At 42.3% G+C, this 16,976-nt stretch overlaps 2 protein-coding genes across 7 annotated transcripts in view; both read left to right on the forward strand.

The window, feature by feature from the left end:
* Positions 1 to 16,976, forward strand: part of auh (AU RNA binding protein/enoyl-CoA hydratase) — a 941,118-nt gene that overhangs the window by 358,978 nt on the left and 565,164 nt on the right. The window lies entirely within an intron of this gene.
* The window catches only part of ror2 (receptor tyrosine kinase-like orphan receptor 2), a 343,404-nt gene that overhangs the window by 200,023 nt on the left and 126,405 nt on the right, over positions 1 to 16,976 (forward strand). The gene's annotated exons all lie outside the window — the stretch shown is intronic.

Genomic DNA, 16,976 nt, shown 5'->3' on the forward strand with positions numbered 1-16,976 from the left:
CACCTTGTTATCTCAGATTCTCCAGCATCTGCAGTTCCTACTATCTCAAATATTTGGGTCTGTTGTTTTATGTCTTTATAATTATTTGCCAGCACAGATACATGGATAGCATTAAATTTAGCATAACCTTCTGCATCCCATTTATCTTACCTTAACTCTACCCTGATCCGAACCTCCAACACTGTTTCCACCCCATCACAAAGCACATCTTCTCCTATCATAAAACATAGAACTGCTGAAGCTCTAAAGATCCTAAGATGTTTCTGCGTTATCCCCACCCGAGTCTATATGACATCATCCGATTTGATGGATATTAATTTAATTTCCAGCATTAACCCTTAAAACATGCCACCCAAGATTGTTATTCTCCATAGTTAACATCTGTACATTCAATTATATCTGTCACTATCCCACAGGGAGAAGATCTGTGATGCAATTAATGAAGTTAGCATAGACAGAGAGGATGTTCTGAGTGGTCTGGCTGGCTTAAAAGTAGATCAGTCTCCAGGACCAGATAAAATGTATCCCAGGTTGTTGAGTGAGGCAAGAGAGGAAGGGTGCTCGCAAAAATTTTCAATTCCTCTCTGGCCACAAGAGGTGGTGGAGGACCCCAATGTTGGGAGGTGTTGTTCCAACTGAAAGCCTGTGTCCAGTGTGGTCCCAAAAGGGGGCCCTTGTTGTTTGTGGTTTATATAAATGATTTAGGCTTGAATGTAGGAGGGTTGATCAATAAGTTTGCAAATGATACAAAAATTGGTGGGGTGATAAATAGTGAGAAGGATAGTCTTAGGCTACAAGTGGATTTTAGACTGGTCAGATGGGCTGATCAGTGGCAAATGGAATTCAGTCTGAATAAATGTGAGGTGACGCATTTGGGCAAGACAAACAAAGCATGATGAACAATCAGACCCTGGGAACCACTGAGGATCAGAGGGACCTTGGCGTGCTTCTACACTGGCCCTTAAGCTATCAGCTCAGGTGGATAAAGTGGTTATGAAGGCATTTGTATATTTGCCTCTATTAGTTGAGGCATGGAGTTTACAAGCAGGGAAGTCACAGTGGAACTGTATAAAATATTGGTGAGATCACAGCGAAGGCTGTGTGCAGTTCTGAAATCCATATTGCAGGAGGGATGTGATAGCATTGGAGAATGCCAGAGGAAATTTACCAGGATGTTACCTCGGTTTGAGAGTTTCAGTTATGGAGAGACTGTAAGAGAATTGGTTCAGTTTAGAAAGTTTACACAGTTTCAGTTAGAGAGACTGGGGTTATTTTGTTTAAAGCAGAGAAAATTGAGGGGGGACATGATTGAGGTGTATAAAATTATATGGGGTGTAGATAGCGTAGACAGGAAGAAACTATTCTCCTTGATGGAGCGATCAGTTACCAGGGGCATAGATTTAAGGTAAGGGGCAGAAAGTTTAGAGAAGATGTGAGGGAAAACTTTTTCAACCAGAGGATAGTGGGAATCTGGAACTCACTATCTGTAAGGACAAAAACCCTCATAACTTTTGTGAAGTATTTAGAAGTGATGGCATAAAATGCTATTGGCCAAGTGCTGGAAAATGGAATTAGAATAGTTAAAATAGTTAGGTGGTTGGATTTGAGTGGCACAGACGCACTGGGCTGAAAGGCCTTTTTTCTGTGCTGTAGATCTTTATGCCTAACTCTCCCTGAGTTTCTGACTTTACAAATTCAGATAGTTTTAGTGCAGCTTGAATGGAGTACTGGGAGTTCAATCAGTTGACAGAGTTAGGTGAGGAAAGATACCCCTTTGCTTTATTTAAATTTTCATCCTTTAGAAATTGGTTCTTACTCATACACTTAAGTATCTAAGTTATATCCACAAGGTAAAGCTTTGTAAAGATGTTTAATTCCACTTTCTACTTTGGGCAGCATGGTGGCTCAGTGGTTGGCACTGCTGCCCCACATCACCAGAGACCCGGGTTTGATTCCAGCCTTGGGTAACTACCTGTGTGGAGTTTGCATATTTTCCCTGTGTCTGTGTAGGAGGGCTTCTGCTGGGTGCTCTGGTTTCCTCCCACAGCCCAAATGTGCAGATAAGGTGGATTTGCGTAGCTAAAAACAAATTGTCCATAGTGTTCAGGGATATGCAGGCTAGGTTGGTTAGCCATGGTAAATGTGGGGTTGTGGGGTAACAGTCGGAAGCTGGGTCTGGTTGGGATGCTGTTTGGAGGGTCTCTGCAGACTCAAAGGGCTGAACGGCATTCTTCCACACTAGGGATTCCACATAATGATTAATTGCCAGTTTTTAAATAAGTAATCCAAAACTAAGCTTAAGCTAGGCTAGGGTAGCTTAGACTTGTGACATGCCCATCCTGTGGCATACAGAGAGTTGTCAACACTTCATGTGATCTAGACAAGCACTTCTGCAGGAAGTGGCACCGGTTGTAAAAAGTTGAACTGTGGGTTTTGGAGCTTGAACAACAGCTAGAATCACTCTAGTGCATCCAAGAGACAAAGGACTTCCTTGATAGCATATTTATGGAGCTATTCAGGAAAACTAGGAGGTTGTCCAGGAATTCCCTGAATGGTTATGCTCATTAGTCGGTTTACTGTTTTGGATATGGCGAGGACTGTGGTTCCTCATAGGACCTATATTTACAACCACATCCATGACACTGCAGGGGGCTCATTTGTACGGGAGAAAAGAAAGAAGAGTGGAAGAGCTATATTGATTGGAGATTCATTAGTTCAGAGAACAGACAGGTATTTCCATTTCCAAGAATATGACTCCATGTTGGCCTCCCTGGTGCCAGGATCAAGGAGGTCACAGGGCAGTTGCAGTATATTCTTATGAGGTTGGTGATTAGCCGGGGTTTGGGGTTTATGTTGGGAACAATGACATAGAATGTGAGAGGAATTTGTTTCTGCAGTTAGAATTTAGGGAATTAGGTCAAAAATTAGCAGACGGGTCCTTAAATGGAGTAATCTCCACATTGGTTCCAATGTCACATGCAAGTTAGCACACAAAGAAGACAGATGAATGCATGGATTGAAAGATTCCTGGGACATTGAGACTGATTTTGGGTATAATGGCACCCATACAATCCAGACAGATTCTGAACAGCGTCAGGATTGGCTTCCTTTGGATGCATTTTGCCATTGCTGTGGGCAGAGTTTAAGCTAAATCTCCAAGAATATGGGAAGCAGGAGAGGATGCCAGAGAGGAAGACCAGTGTAAACAAAATATTGGGAGAGACAAATAGCACGAGAATTGTGAATAGTAAGCTATAAGTTGGGTTGGAGTAAGGAAGAAATTAAAATGTTCTAAACCCAAAGTTATACTGCATGTATATGAATGTACAGAGTATAGTCACTGAGATTGGTGAGATTGCTATTGAACATAGAATTATGTTACAGTTATAACAAGAGATATGGCTCAAGGAAGACCAAGACTGTGTTCTAAATGTTCTAAGTTAGAGGTTGTTCAGGAAAGGTAGGAAAGGAAGAAAAAAAAGAGGGGTGGCAACTTTAGTTACGGAGTTAAAGAAAGAGAAGATCTCAGAGCACTCAAGTACAAAATCGATGTGATTTTCATTTTGATTTGGTTTACTGTTGTCACATGTACCTAAGTACAGTGAAAAGGTTTATTTTGCGAACTGCACAGGCAGATCGTAACATACAAGGACATACAGATCATGGCATACAAAGTTACGGCAGCACAGGAGATGCACAAAAGCAAGATCAACAATAGATTTGAAATTAGACAGATCCATTCAGCAACCTAATAACAACAGGGAAGAAGCTGTTCTTGAACCTGTTGGTACATGTGTTTGACACAACTAAGGAACAAAAATGATGTAATTCCATTGCTCCAAGTAGTTTATAGGCTACCAAATGTTGAGAAGGATGTAGAGAAACAAATCTGTAAAAAATAATTACAGATGCAAATATTTACAGTTATATTGAGGACTTTATTTATCTAAATGTAAACTGGGATAATAGTACTGTGAAGGGCACAGAGGAGCACACATTCTAGATTATGTTCAGGAAAATTTTCTATAGTAGTACATGTCCAGTCCAACAAGAAAGAAGGCATTGCCAAACCTGTTCCTTGGGAAGGAGATGGATCGAGGAGATCAAACGTCTGTAGAGAAACCTTTAGGGGACAGTGGTCGTAAAGTTTAGGATAACGATGGAAAAGAATAATGAACAATCCAGAGGAGGAATAATTAACTGAAGAACAGCTGACTTTAATGAGGCAAGCAAAGAGCTCGACTGGATAGACTGTCTGTTGGGAAAAAGTGTAGCTTCAAAGAAGATGGTTTGGGCATAGTTAAACTATATTTCCTTAAGGGAAAGGTGGGGCCAACAAATCCAGAACTCCCAAGATGACAAAGGAGATAGAAGTTAAGGTAAAGAATAAAACTGTGTTTATATTAGGTGTCAGGTAGACAATACAATTGGCAAAGAACCAGGTTGAACACAGAAGGCTCGGAAAGGAGGTGAAAAAGTGAATAAGTGAAACAAAATGAGATTATGAAAATCAGCTAGCAGTTAACATAAGCAGGAATCCCACTGTTTTGTTTAGACCCCTAAAATAGTAAAAGGAGGAGTGGGGCTGATTATGGAGCAGAAAGGGGAGTTTGTGGCTAAGTTATTGAATGAATACATTGTACCTGTCTTTGCCAAGGAAGAAAATGACGGCACAGTTAGCGCTGCTGCCTCACAATGCCAAGGACCCAGATTCAATTCCAGCCTCATGTGATTGTCTGTGTGGAGTTTGTATGTCCTGCCCGTGGGTTTCCTCCGGGAGATCCGGTTTCCTCCCACAGTCCAAAGATGTGCAAGTTGGGTGGATTGGCCACACTAAATTACTCAGTGTTTAGGGATGCATAGGTAGGTGCATTAGCCATGGGGAAAGCAGGGCTACAGGGATAGGATAAGGGGATGGGATGGGATGCTGATCATAGAGTCAGTGTGGACTTATTGGGCCAAATGGCCTGTTTCCACACTGTAGATATTCTATAATGCTATTCTATAATAATACCCAAGTAATTGTGACATAGGGAATTCAATTACTATAAGGGTTCTAAATTAATAAGGAGGGAGCATTGGATAGATTGGCTGCACTTGAAGTTGACATGGTATGGGACTGGGTGAGATGTATCTAATGATACTAAAGGAAGTGAGAGTGGAAATTGCGGAGGTATTAGTCATAATTTGTCAGTTATCCTTAAACTCAGGAGTGTTGCCAGATAGTTGGAGAATTGTAAACATCATGACTTTTTTTAAACAAAGGTGTGAAAATAAGTTCAGCGATGACAAACCAGTAACAGCATTGGGGAAACCTCTAGAAACAATACTTCAGAATAGAATTAATAGTCACACAAACAATTTAATTAAATTAATTGGTTAATTAAGGAAAGCCAGCATGAATCTCTTAAGGCAAAATTATATTTCACTAACTTGCAGGAGTTTTTTGAAGAGATAAGAGTAATGGTTGATGGATACTTTTCAGACTGGGGTAGGATTGTACACAGCAAGTAGTTAGATTCTGGAATGTACTGCCTGGATGTACGGTCATGATAAATCAAATTGAGGCATTTGAGAGGGTGTTAGATGATTATTTGAATAGAAATGATGTGCGAGGTTACAGGGAAAAGGCAGAAGGATAATACTAAATCATAATTCTCATTCAGAGAGCCAGTGCAGGCATGAAACACTGAATTGCCTCCTCCTATAGCATAACAATTTTGTGATCCTGTGATTTCAGAATTCTCTGCAGAATCAATTCTCTTTGGACTTGGAAGATTGGTCGGTCTTTCACTTGAGGACAGTTCACTTTGATTCTCATCTTCACCTTGGGTTGTCTGTAAACTGTCTTGCTGCTAGAACATCTTTAATTTCTTGGATGTCTGTCCCAAAAGATGTCATTCCCAACAAACCACATGGTTGGTCCAAGGACATTTAATCTCCAGAATGCCTTTTGCAATGGAACTCTTCATTGCTGAATTAGGTAGTTACCCCATAACATAATCTGGGCAAACTTTAATCTGAGGTTGTAGACATGTGCACTGAGCCAGTGGGTTTGGTTGCAAATGTCTCAGCACCCTGCGAGGTAACATTGTCGATGCACTTCCGGTGAAGCTTCTCAAAAACTTTAAACCTTTAATCTTTTGAATTGCTATCATGAAGACAACTGCTCAGTGAAAACAAGTATTTTCTTTTGTCTAGAAGCCTGAGCCAGGTAATTTCTTCTATTCGACGGTTTGATTTGATTTGATTTATCATTGTCATATACAGTGAGATACAGTGAAAAGTATTGTTTTGTGTGCTAGCCAGACAAATCATACCTGACATAAGGTATCAGGATAATAGAACAGAATGCAGATTATAGTGTTACAGATACAGAGAAGGTGCAGAGAAAGATCAACTCTAAGATATGCGAGATCTCTTCATAAGTCTGATAACAGCAGGGAAGAAGCTGTTCCTAAATCTGTTGGTACGTATTTTCAAACTTTTGTGTCTTCTGCCTGATGGAAGAGAGTATAACCGAGGTGGGAGCGGTCTTGATAAGACCATAAGACATAGGAGCAGAAATTAGGCCATTTGGCCCATCAAGTCTGCTCCGCCATTTAATCATGGCTGATAAGTTCCTCAACCCCATTCTCCTGCTTTCTCCCCGTAAACCTTGATCCCCTTGATAATCAAGAACCTATCGATTTCAGTCTTAAATGTACTCAATGACCTGGCCTCCACAGCCTTCTGTGGCAGTGAATTCCATAGATTCACTACCCTCTGGCTGAAGAAGTTTCTCCTTATCTCCATTCTAAAAGGTCTTTCCTTTACTCTAAGGCTGTGCCCTTGCATCCTAGACTCTCCTACCAATGGAATAATCTTCCCAACATCCACTTTGTCCAGGCCATTTAGTATTCTGAAAGTTTCAATTAGTTCCCCCCTCATCCTACTCAACTCAATGAGTATAGTCCCAGAGTCCTCAAACATTCCTCATATGTTAAGCTTTCCATTCCTGGAACCATTCTCGTGAACCTCTTCTGAACCCGCCCCAGGGCCAGTACATCCTTCCTGAGATATGGGGCCCAAAACTGCACACAATACTCCAAATGTGGCCTGATCAGAGCCTTGTAAAGCCTCAGTAACACATCCCTGCTTTTATATTCAAGTCCTCTCAAAATAAATGCCAACATTGCATTTGCCTTCCTGACTACAGACTCAACCTGCAAGTTTACCTTGAGAGAATCCTGGACCAGAACTCCCAAGTCTCTTTGCACTTCAGACTTCTGAACTTTCTCCCCATTTAGAAAATAGTCCATGCTTTTATTCTCCTTACCAAAGTGCATGACCTCACACTTTCCCATATTGTATTCCATCTGCCGGTTCTTTGCCCACTCTCCTAACCTGTCCAAATCCTTCTGCAGCCTCCCCACCTCCTCAATACTATCTATCCCTCCACGTATCTTTGTATCGTCTGCAAACTTAGCCAGAATGCCCACAGTTCCTTCATCTAGATCAATAATGTACAAAGTGAAAAGTTGTGGTCCCAGCACTGACCCATGCAGAACACCACTTGTCACCGACTGCCATCCTGAGAAAGATCCTTTTATCGCCACTCTCTGCTTTCTGCCAGACAGCCAATCTTCTATCCGTGCTAGCACTTTGCCTCTAACACCATGAGCCCTTATCTTACTCAGCAGCCTCCTGTGCGGCACCTTATCAAAGGCCTTCTTGAAGTCCAGGTAGATAACATCATTGGCTGTCCTTGGTCTACCCTGCTTGTTACTTCCTCAAAGAATTCTAGCAGATTTGTCAGGCATGACCTCCCCTTGATGAAACCATGCTGACTTTGCCCTATTTTATTCTACACTTCCAAATATTCAGAAATCTTATCCTTTACAATGGACTCCAAAATCTTACCCATGACTGAGGTTAGGCTAATTGGCCTGTAATTTTCCGTCTTTTGCCTTACTCCCTTTTTAAACAGGGGTGTCATGTTAGTGATTTTCCAACCCTCTAGGACCCTCCCTTACTCTAGCGATTCCTGAAAGATCACCACTAACATTTCCACTATCTCTTCAGCTATCTCCTTTAGAACTCTGGGGTATAGTCCATCTGGTCCAAGTAATTTGTCCACCTTCAAGCCATGTTTGCCAAATTATGTTTGCTGCATTCCCAAGGTAGTGCACTTGGAAAATAGGATCAATGGGAGGTAGACTGGTTTTCATGAGGGACTGGACTGCGCTCACAACTCTTGGTAATTTCTTGTGGGCTTAGACAGAGTGGTTGCCATTCCAAGCAGTGAAGTATCCAGATAGGATGCTTTCTATGGTGAATCTATAAAAATTGGTAAGAGTGATTGTGGACATGCTGAACTTCCTTAGCTTTCGAGGAAGTAGAGGCTTTGGTGTGCTTTTTTGACTGTAGTATCAATGTGGATGGACCAGGATAGATCATTGGTAATATTCACTCCTGGGAACTTGAAGTTCTCAACCACCTCCACCTCAGCACCATTGATACAGACAGGCGTGTGTCCTTTACTCTGCTTCCTGAAGTCGATGATCAGCTCCTTCGTTTTGCTGACAAAATTTTGAGGGAAAAATTGTTGTTTTAATACCATGCCACTAAGCTGTCTATCTCCCTCCTGTACTCTGCCTCGTCATTGTTTCAGATCTGACTTGCAACAGTGGTCTCATCAGCAAATTTGTAAATGGAGTTACAGCTGAATTTGGCCACACAGTCATGAGTGTAAAAGGAGTATAATAAGGTGCTGAGTACGCAGCCTTGCAGGGCACCAGTGTTGAGGATTATTATGGAGAAGGTATTGCCGCCTATCCTTACTGTTTGCGGTCTGTGGATCAGGAAGTCGAGGATAAAGTTGCAGAGGGAGGAGCAGAGTTCAAGGTCTCAGAGTTTGGAGATGAGGTTTATTGGAATTATGGTGTTGAAGGTGAAGCTAAAGTCAATAAATAGGAGTCTGACATAGGTGCCCTTATTATTCAGATGGTCCAAGGTTGAGAGTAGAGCCAGGACGATGGCATCAGCAATGGACCTATTGTGACGGTAGGCAAATTGTAGTGGATCAAGGCAGTCTGGCACACTAGAGTTCATGTGAGCCATTAGTAACGTCTTGAAACATTTCATAATTAGGGATGTCAGAGCCACCAGGCAGTAGTCATTAAGGCACGTTGCCTGATTTTTCTTTGACACTGGGTGAGGTAGATAGGAACCTCGCATTGTAGTAACAAGATAAAGATGTCTGCAAATACTCCCGGCAGCTGGTCTATGCAGGATCTGAATGCATAGCTGGGGATTTCATCCAGGCCAGTTACTTTCCATGGGTTCACCCTCAAGAAGGCTGATTTGACATCGGCGGTGATTGTGGTACGGGTGCACCTGAGGCTGTAGGGGAGGTGATATCATTTCACTGACCTACTGTTCAAAATGAGCATCGAATGGATTGAGCTTTTCAGGAAGAGATGCATTGTTGTCAGCGATTCTGCCTGACTTAGCTTTGTAACCCATGATATTGCATAAGCCTTGCCACAGTCGACGTGTTTGTGTGGTTTGTCTTGGGCTCTAATCTAGTATTGTCTTTTAGCATCCCTGATCACTTTGCAAAAATCGTACCTACATTTCCTGAAAAGGTCATCCGACTTGAATACCTCAGACCTGGATTTCAGTAAGGATTAGATCTTCCGGTTCATCCATGGTTTCCAGTTGAAGAACACTAAGATCAAGTTCTTTGGCATGCAATCCTCTACAAACTTCCTGATTAAGTCTGTGACAGTAGTGGCACACTTATTTAAATTGGTAGCTGAGTTTTTGAATATGGTCCAGTCCATTGACTCCCTGGTGCCCTGAATCTTTGGACATTGGCATCCATGAAGTTGTATGCAGCTTGTCTGATCACTAAGTAATATTTTTGGTTAGAAGAATGCTTCTATCATTCCTCTTTCCTTGACTGGTTCTAAGGGCCTGTTTTGTTTCAGATGGTCAAGGAACAGCAACTAGTGTGTTTTAATAAGAGGCTGTTGTCTTAACAAGTTTTTACATGATAGCAATTCGGTAGAAATTACATGAGTAAGATGAACATTGTTCCTGAGAAGATCTGTGGATATAAGTCTTTATAAATCCAAGGACATCCTTACTCACTTGCACCCAGGATGGTATGACGGCATCAGTTTGCGTGGAGCTTAATGCAATCTTCAAAACTAACATGTTCAGGACCATTACAAGAAGACGACAAGATATAGGAGCAGAATTAGGTCATTCAGCCCATCAAGTCTGCTCCACCATTCAATCACAGCTGATATGTTTGTCAAGCCCATTCTCCTGCCTTCTCCCCCTAACTTTTGATCTACTTACTCATCAAGAACCAACATCTGTATCAAAAACACTGAATGACTTGGCCTTTTACAACAACTGTGATGCTTGATGAAATTTGAAAATACGTGCATTTCTCAATGACTAACGATAAAAATTGCACAAAACCTCCCATTTTATTTTATTTTTTGTAAAACCCAAATTAGTTTTTCTAAGTAACATCACCTTTAAGGCTCTATATGAATGAAGTTGTTGTGTTAGTAAATACAGATGAGAATAGTTAAAGGAAGAATTGTTGTGAGGTTAAAAACATAAGTTTTTGTATAAGTATACTTGGCAAATATTGCCTTTAATGAGGCCAATTTCTAAAGGATGAATTTAAAAAATTGTATGCCTTAATTGACAGTATTAAATGACAACGCAATCTATACTACAACTGTAGTGCTCATAAATTGTCAATCTTTTCCACCATAGTTTAAATACCACTGGAGTACCATCTCAGCAATATTCCTAAAAACTGCTGGATTAAATATAGCCGCATTAATAATCAGTAGCTGCATGTTTGCACTTCATCCAATTCCTACCAAGTACCAATGATCTATTCCCAAGTGTGACGCTTGTGTTAATCTGGTGGCAGAATTTAAAAGATCTGCTTTCATTAAGAATGGCAAACATTTATATTGTATGATCTTTGTATTTATTGAACCTGTAAATTATAATTTTACCTGCAACGTTAATATTATACAGGATTGAGACTGTTGAGCCTTTAATCTAAAGTATATTAATTAGAAGCAAAGACTTGACCTAGTTCCAGCTGCTTTTGTTTTCCGTACTTCAAGTAACTTGATTTGACTTTACCTGACAGGACGAGTATCAACATGTGGTATTAAAAGGTAGGATCAAATTTCTAATTTGGAGTTAGCTTTTCTTCCTTGTATGATTTACTGCAAAAAGAACACAAGCAACACTTACACTCATTAATGGCAAAGTTAATGATGAATCAAAATAACACAAAGCATCAACTGAGAATGCTAGAAGTCTGAAAGATAAGCAAAAGATGACGGAAATATTCAGCTGATGAGATAGCATCTGTGAAGAGAGAAACAATTAATTTTCTGGTCAATGGTTTTGTTTCTGAACTGGGAAAAGTTCGAGATGGTGATAGGTTTTCTGCAATTGAAATGGGGGAAGGTGGGAAAGAGAGAAAAAGGAAAGGTTTGTGATAAGGCAGGAATGATTGTCTGTTTAGTGTTGTGGGGGAGGTGACAGGAGCAGCCGTATCTAGAGGTGGTGCAAATGGTAGAAAACTGAAGAGAGCTGCCTCTGAAGGTGAAAAAAAGAAAAAAGCAAAAGTAAAACTGAAACCAACAATATCAAAGAAAACTAAAAGAGTGCAGAGGGTACAGTCTGAAATGGTTGAATTCAATTTTATGACTTTGAGGCTAATTGTCTAATCATAAAATGATCTGCAGTTCCTCAAGTTTAGATTGATCTTCAATGTAAGACTGCAGGAAGCAAAGGACAAACAAGAGCAGAGAATTAACATGACAAGTGACAAGATATTTGGGATCATATATACGGACTGAACAGAGGTTATCAGCAAGGTGGTCACCTGATCCTTGTTGAAGTCTCTCCAATGTTGAACAGACTGAATGTGAAGATCAAATACAGCATCCTAAATTAAATGAATGTCACGTGATGGACATGTACATGAATTTGGGCAGTGAGGTAGGAGAAACAGAAAGGCAAGTGTTACATCTGTTGCTCTTGCATGGAATGATGTCATTTGGAGAGCATGATGAAGATGATTGAGGAGTGGATAAGTTTGTTGTGGAAGGAACAGTCCCTTCAGACTATGGAAAGGTGGGGGGAAGACGTGTTTGATGGAGGAGAAATTGGTTGATGATCCATTGAAAGCAGGAAATGGTGGGATGGACAGTGAGGACAAGAAAAATCTTTTCTTGGTTCTGCAAAGAAGGGATACAGCGAGGGAGATACAGTGAGAGAGAAGTGCAGAAAATGAAAGAAATGCGGCTAAGCAATCTATCAACAATGGTGATGACCAAGACCCACTTGAAGCAAAGTGTAGAGCTGGATGAACACAGCAGGCCAAGCAGCATCAGAGGAGCAGGAAAGCTGACGTTTCGGGCCTCGACCTTTCTGCTTGGCCTGCTGTGTTCATCCAGCTCTACACCTTGTTATCTCAGATTCTCCAGCATCTGCAGTTCCTACTATCTCTGACCCAGTTGAAGCACTGTTTTGGTAAGACTATTATCATAGCAGATGCATAGAAACATGGAGAGTATGGGAAATCCATTCACAGAATATAGAACAGTACAGCACAGTACAGGCCCTTCGGCCCATGATATTGTGCCGACCTATTGTCCTACTAAGATCAATCTACCCTGCATACCCTACATTTTACTATCCTCCACGTGCCTATCCAAGAGTCGCTTAAAAGTCTCTAAAGCATCTGACTCCACTACCACTGCCGGCAGCTCATTCCACACGCCCACCACTCTCTGTGTAAAGAACCTACCTCTGACATCTCCCCTATACCTTCCTCCAATCACCTTAAAATTATGCCCCCTCGTAATAGTCATTTCCGCCCTGGGAAAAAATATCTGGTTATCCACTCTATCTATGCCTCTTGTCATCTTGTACACCTCTATCAAGTCACCTCTCATCCTTCTTCGCTCCAATGAAAAAAGCCCTAGCTCCCTCAACCTTTCCTCATAAGACCTGCCCTCCAGTCCAGGCAGCATCCTGGTAAATCTCCTCTGCACCCTCTCTAAAGCTTCCACATCTTTCCTATAATGAGGTGACCAGAACTGAACACAATATTCCAAGTGTAGTCTAACCAGGGTTTTATAGAGCTGCAGCATGACCTCGCAGCTTTTAAAGTCAATTCCCCTGCCAATGAAAGCCAACACACCATACACCTTCTTTACAACCCTATCAACTTGGGTAGCAACTTTGAGGGATCTATGGACATGGACCCCAAGATCCCTTTGTTCCTCCACATTGCCGAGAATCCTGCCATTAACCCTGTATTCTGCATTCAAATTCAACCTGCCAAAATGAATCACTTCACACTTTTCTAGGTTGAATTCCATCTGCCACTTCTTTGCCCAGCTCTGCATCCTGTCAATGTCCCGTTGCAACCTACAACAGCCCTCCACGCTGTCCACAGCTCCACCAACCTTTGTGCCATCGTCAAACTTACTAACCCACTATTCCACTTCCTCATCCAAGTCATTTATAAAGATCACTAAGAGTAGAGTTCCCAGAACAAATCCCTGCAGAACACCACTGGTGACCGAGCTCCAGGCTGAAAACTTTCCATCCACTACCTCCCTCTGTCTTCTGTTGTACAGCCAGTTTTGTATCCAGACAGCCAAATTTCCCTGAATTCCATGCCTCCTTACTTTCTGAATGAGCCTACCATGTGGAACATTATCAAATGCCTCGCTAAAATCCATATACATCACATCCACTGCTCTGCCTTCAATGTGTTTTGTCACATCCTCAAAGAATTCAATAAGGCTTGTGAGGCATGACCTGCCCCTAACAAAGCCATGCTGACTATTTCTAATCAAGCTGTGCTTTTCCAAATAATAATAAATACTATCTCTCAGAATCCTCTTCAATAATTTGCCCACCACAGAACTAAGACTGACCGGTCTATAATTCTCAGGATTATCCCTATTCCCTTTCTTGAACAAGGGAATGACATTTGCCACCCTCCAATCATCTGGTGCTACTCTAGTAGGCAGTGAGGACGCAAAGATCATTGCCAATCGCGCAGCAATCTCTTCCCCCACTTCCCGTAGCAACCTTGGGTATATCCCATCAGGCCCAGGGGACTTATCTATCCTCATGTTTTCCAAAATTTCTAACACATCCTCCTTCCTAACGTCAGTCTGTTCAAGCATATCTGCCTGTTTCATGCTGTCCTCACAAACATCAAGGTCCCTCTCACTGGTGAATACTGAAGCAAAGTATTCATTAAGGATCTCCCTACCACCTCTGACTCCGTGGACACGTTCCCTCCACTACCCCTGATTGGCCCTACCCTCACTCTGGCTCTCCTCTTGTTCCGCCCATAAGCATAGAATGCCTTGGGGTTTTCCTTGATCCTATCTGCCAAGGTTTTCTCATACCTCCTTCTAGCTCTCCTAAGTCCATTCTTCAATTCCTTCCTGGCTACCTTGTAGACCTCTAGAGCCCTGTCCAATCCTTGCTTCCTCAATCTTAAGTAAGCTTCCTTCTTCCTCTTAACTAGATGTTCCACATGTCTTGTCATCCAAGGTTCCTTCACCTTACCATCCTTTCCTTGCCTCAGTGGGACAAACCTATCCAGTACTTGTCGCAACTGCTCCCTAAACAACCTCCACATTTTTGTCATGCATTTCCCTGAGAACATCTGATCCCAAATTGTGCTCCAGAATTCTTGCCTGATTGCATTATACTTCCCCTCCCCCAATTAAATACTTTCCCATACCGTCTGCTCCCATCCCTCTTCATGACTATAGTAAAGGTCAAGGAGTTATGATCACTATCACCAAAATGCTCTCCCACCGAGAAATCTGGCACCTGACCTGGTTCGTTGCTAAGCACCAAATCCCCTCTAGTCGGCCTATCCATATATTGAGTCAGAAATCCTTCCTGGACACACCTAACAAAATCTGCTCCATCCAAACTGTTTGCACTTAGGAGGTTTCAGTCTATAGTAGGGAAGTTGGAGCGGCATGGTGGCACAGTGGTTAGTACTGCTGCCTCACAGCGCCAGGGACCTGGGTTCAAATCCACCCTTGGGTGACTGCCTGTGTGGAGTTTGTACATTCTCCCTGTGTCTGTGTGGGTTTCCTCCAGGTGCTCCGGTTTCCTCCCACAGTCCAAAGATGCACAGGTGAGGTGGATTGGCTGTGCTAAATTGCCCATAGTGTTCAGGGATGTGTAGATTAGATGGGTGTATAGAGGGAATGGGTCTGGGTGGGATGCTCCGAGGTTCAGTGTGGACTTGTTGGGCTGAAGGACCTGTTTCCACACTGTAGGGATTCTATCATTCGAAGTTGAAGTCACCCATGATAACAACCCTACTACTTCTGCACCTTTCCACAATCTGTCTCCCAATCTGTTCCTCAGTGTCTCTGTTGCTAATGGAGGGTCTATAGAAAACTCCTAATAAAGTGACTGCTCCTTTCCTGTTTCTGACTTCCACCCATACTGACTGAATGGACAAACCCTCCTCCATGACCTCTCTTTCCACAGCTGTGATACCATCCCTGTTTAGCAATGCCACTCTCCCACCTCTTTTACCTCCCTCCCTATTTCTTTTGAAACGTCTATACCCTGGAACATCCAACAACCATTCCTGCCCCTGTGTTATCCAAGTCTCCGTAATGGCCACAACTTTGTAGTTCCAAGTCCTGATCCATACTCTAAGTTCATCACTCTTATTCCTGACACTTCTTGCATTGAAGTAGACACACCTCAACCCGTCGCACTGACGGCCACTTTGCCCTACCAACTACTCATCCTTACTCAGATTCACTGCTTGCTCTATCTGCCTGTACACCGGCTACCCCATCCTCTGATCTGTAGCTTCGGTTCCCATCAACCCTTCGAGTCTGCTCTGCAATCAATCTGATCACGACTGTTCATCCAACTGAGTATCCCGTTGCTGCTTTCTCCCCATGCCCTTTGATCCCTTTAGCCCTTAGGCCTACATTTAACTCCTTGTACAGCCACAGAATCATAGAGCCTTACGGCATGGAAACAGACCCTTCGATCCAACTAGTTCACACCAACAATGTTCCCAAACTAAACTAGTCCCACATGCCTGTGTTTCGCCCATATCCCTCCAAACCTTGCCTCGTCATGTACTTATCCAAATGTTTTTTAAACGTTGTAACTGTACCTGCACCCACAACTTCCTCTGGCAGTTCATTTCACACACTATCCACTCTGTGTAAAAAAGTTGCCCCTCATGTCCTTTTTAAATCTTTTTCCTCTCACCTTAAAAATATGCCCCCTAGTTTTGAACTGCGCCATCTTAAAGAGAAGACCTTTGCTGTTCACCTTATCCAAGCCCTTAATGATTTTATAAACCTCCAGAAGGCCACTCCTCAACCTTCTGTGCTCCAGTGAAAAAAGTCACATCCTGTCTATCCTGTCCCTTTAACTTTAACCCTCCAGTCCCAGCAACATTCTTGAAAATCTTTTCTGAGCCTTCTCCAGTTTAATAATATTATTCCTATAACAGGGTGACCAGAACTGCACACAATACTCCAGAAGAAGCCTCACCAACGTAATATGCAATCTTAACATGATGCCCAAATTCCTATACTCAATGATGATCTCCCCCCAACTGCCCCCTGCTGACGAGGGTGGTGCTGTTGTCATCTAGCGGATTGACCTCTATATTGCAGAGGCTGAGCACCAGCTCTCAGATACCTCTTTCTATCTCCTTGGGACTATGACTCCACTATGGAACATCAGGCCATGGTGTCCACTATGGTTACCACCCTTATTTCATCTGGTGATCTCCCCACCACTGCCTCAGTTTTCTGAAGGGTCATTGGACCTAAAGCATTAACTGTGGTTTCTCTCCACAGATGCTTTGAGAACTGCTGAGCTGTTCCAGCAATTTCTGTTTTTGTTCC

The sequence above is a fragment of the Rhincodon typus genome, chromosome 3 (assembly GCF_021869965.1).
Source record: "Rhincodon typus isolate 14 chromosome 3, sRhiTyp1.1, whole genome shotgun sequence".
Classification (NCBI taxonomy): Eukaryota; Metazoa; Chordata; class Chondrichthyes; order Orectolobiformes; family Rhincodontidae; genus Rhincodon; species Rhincodon typus.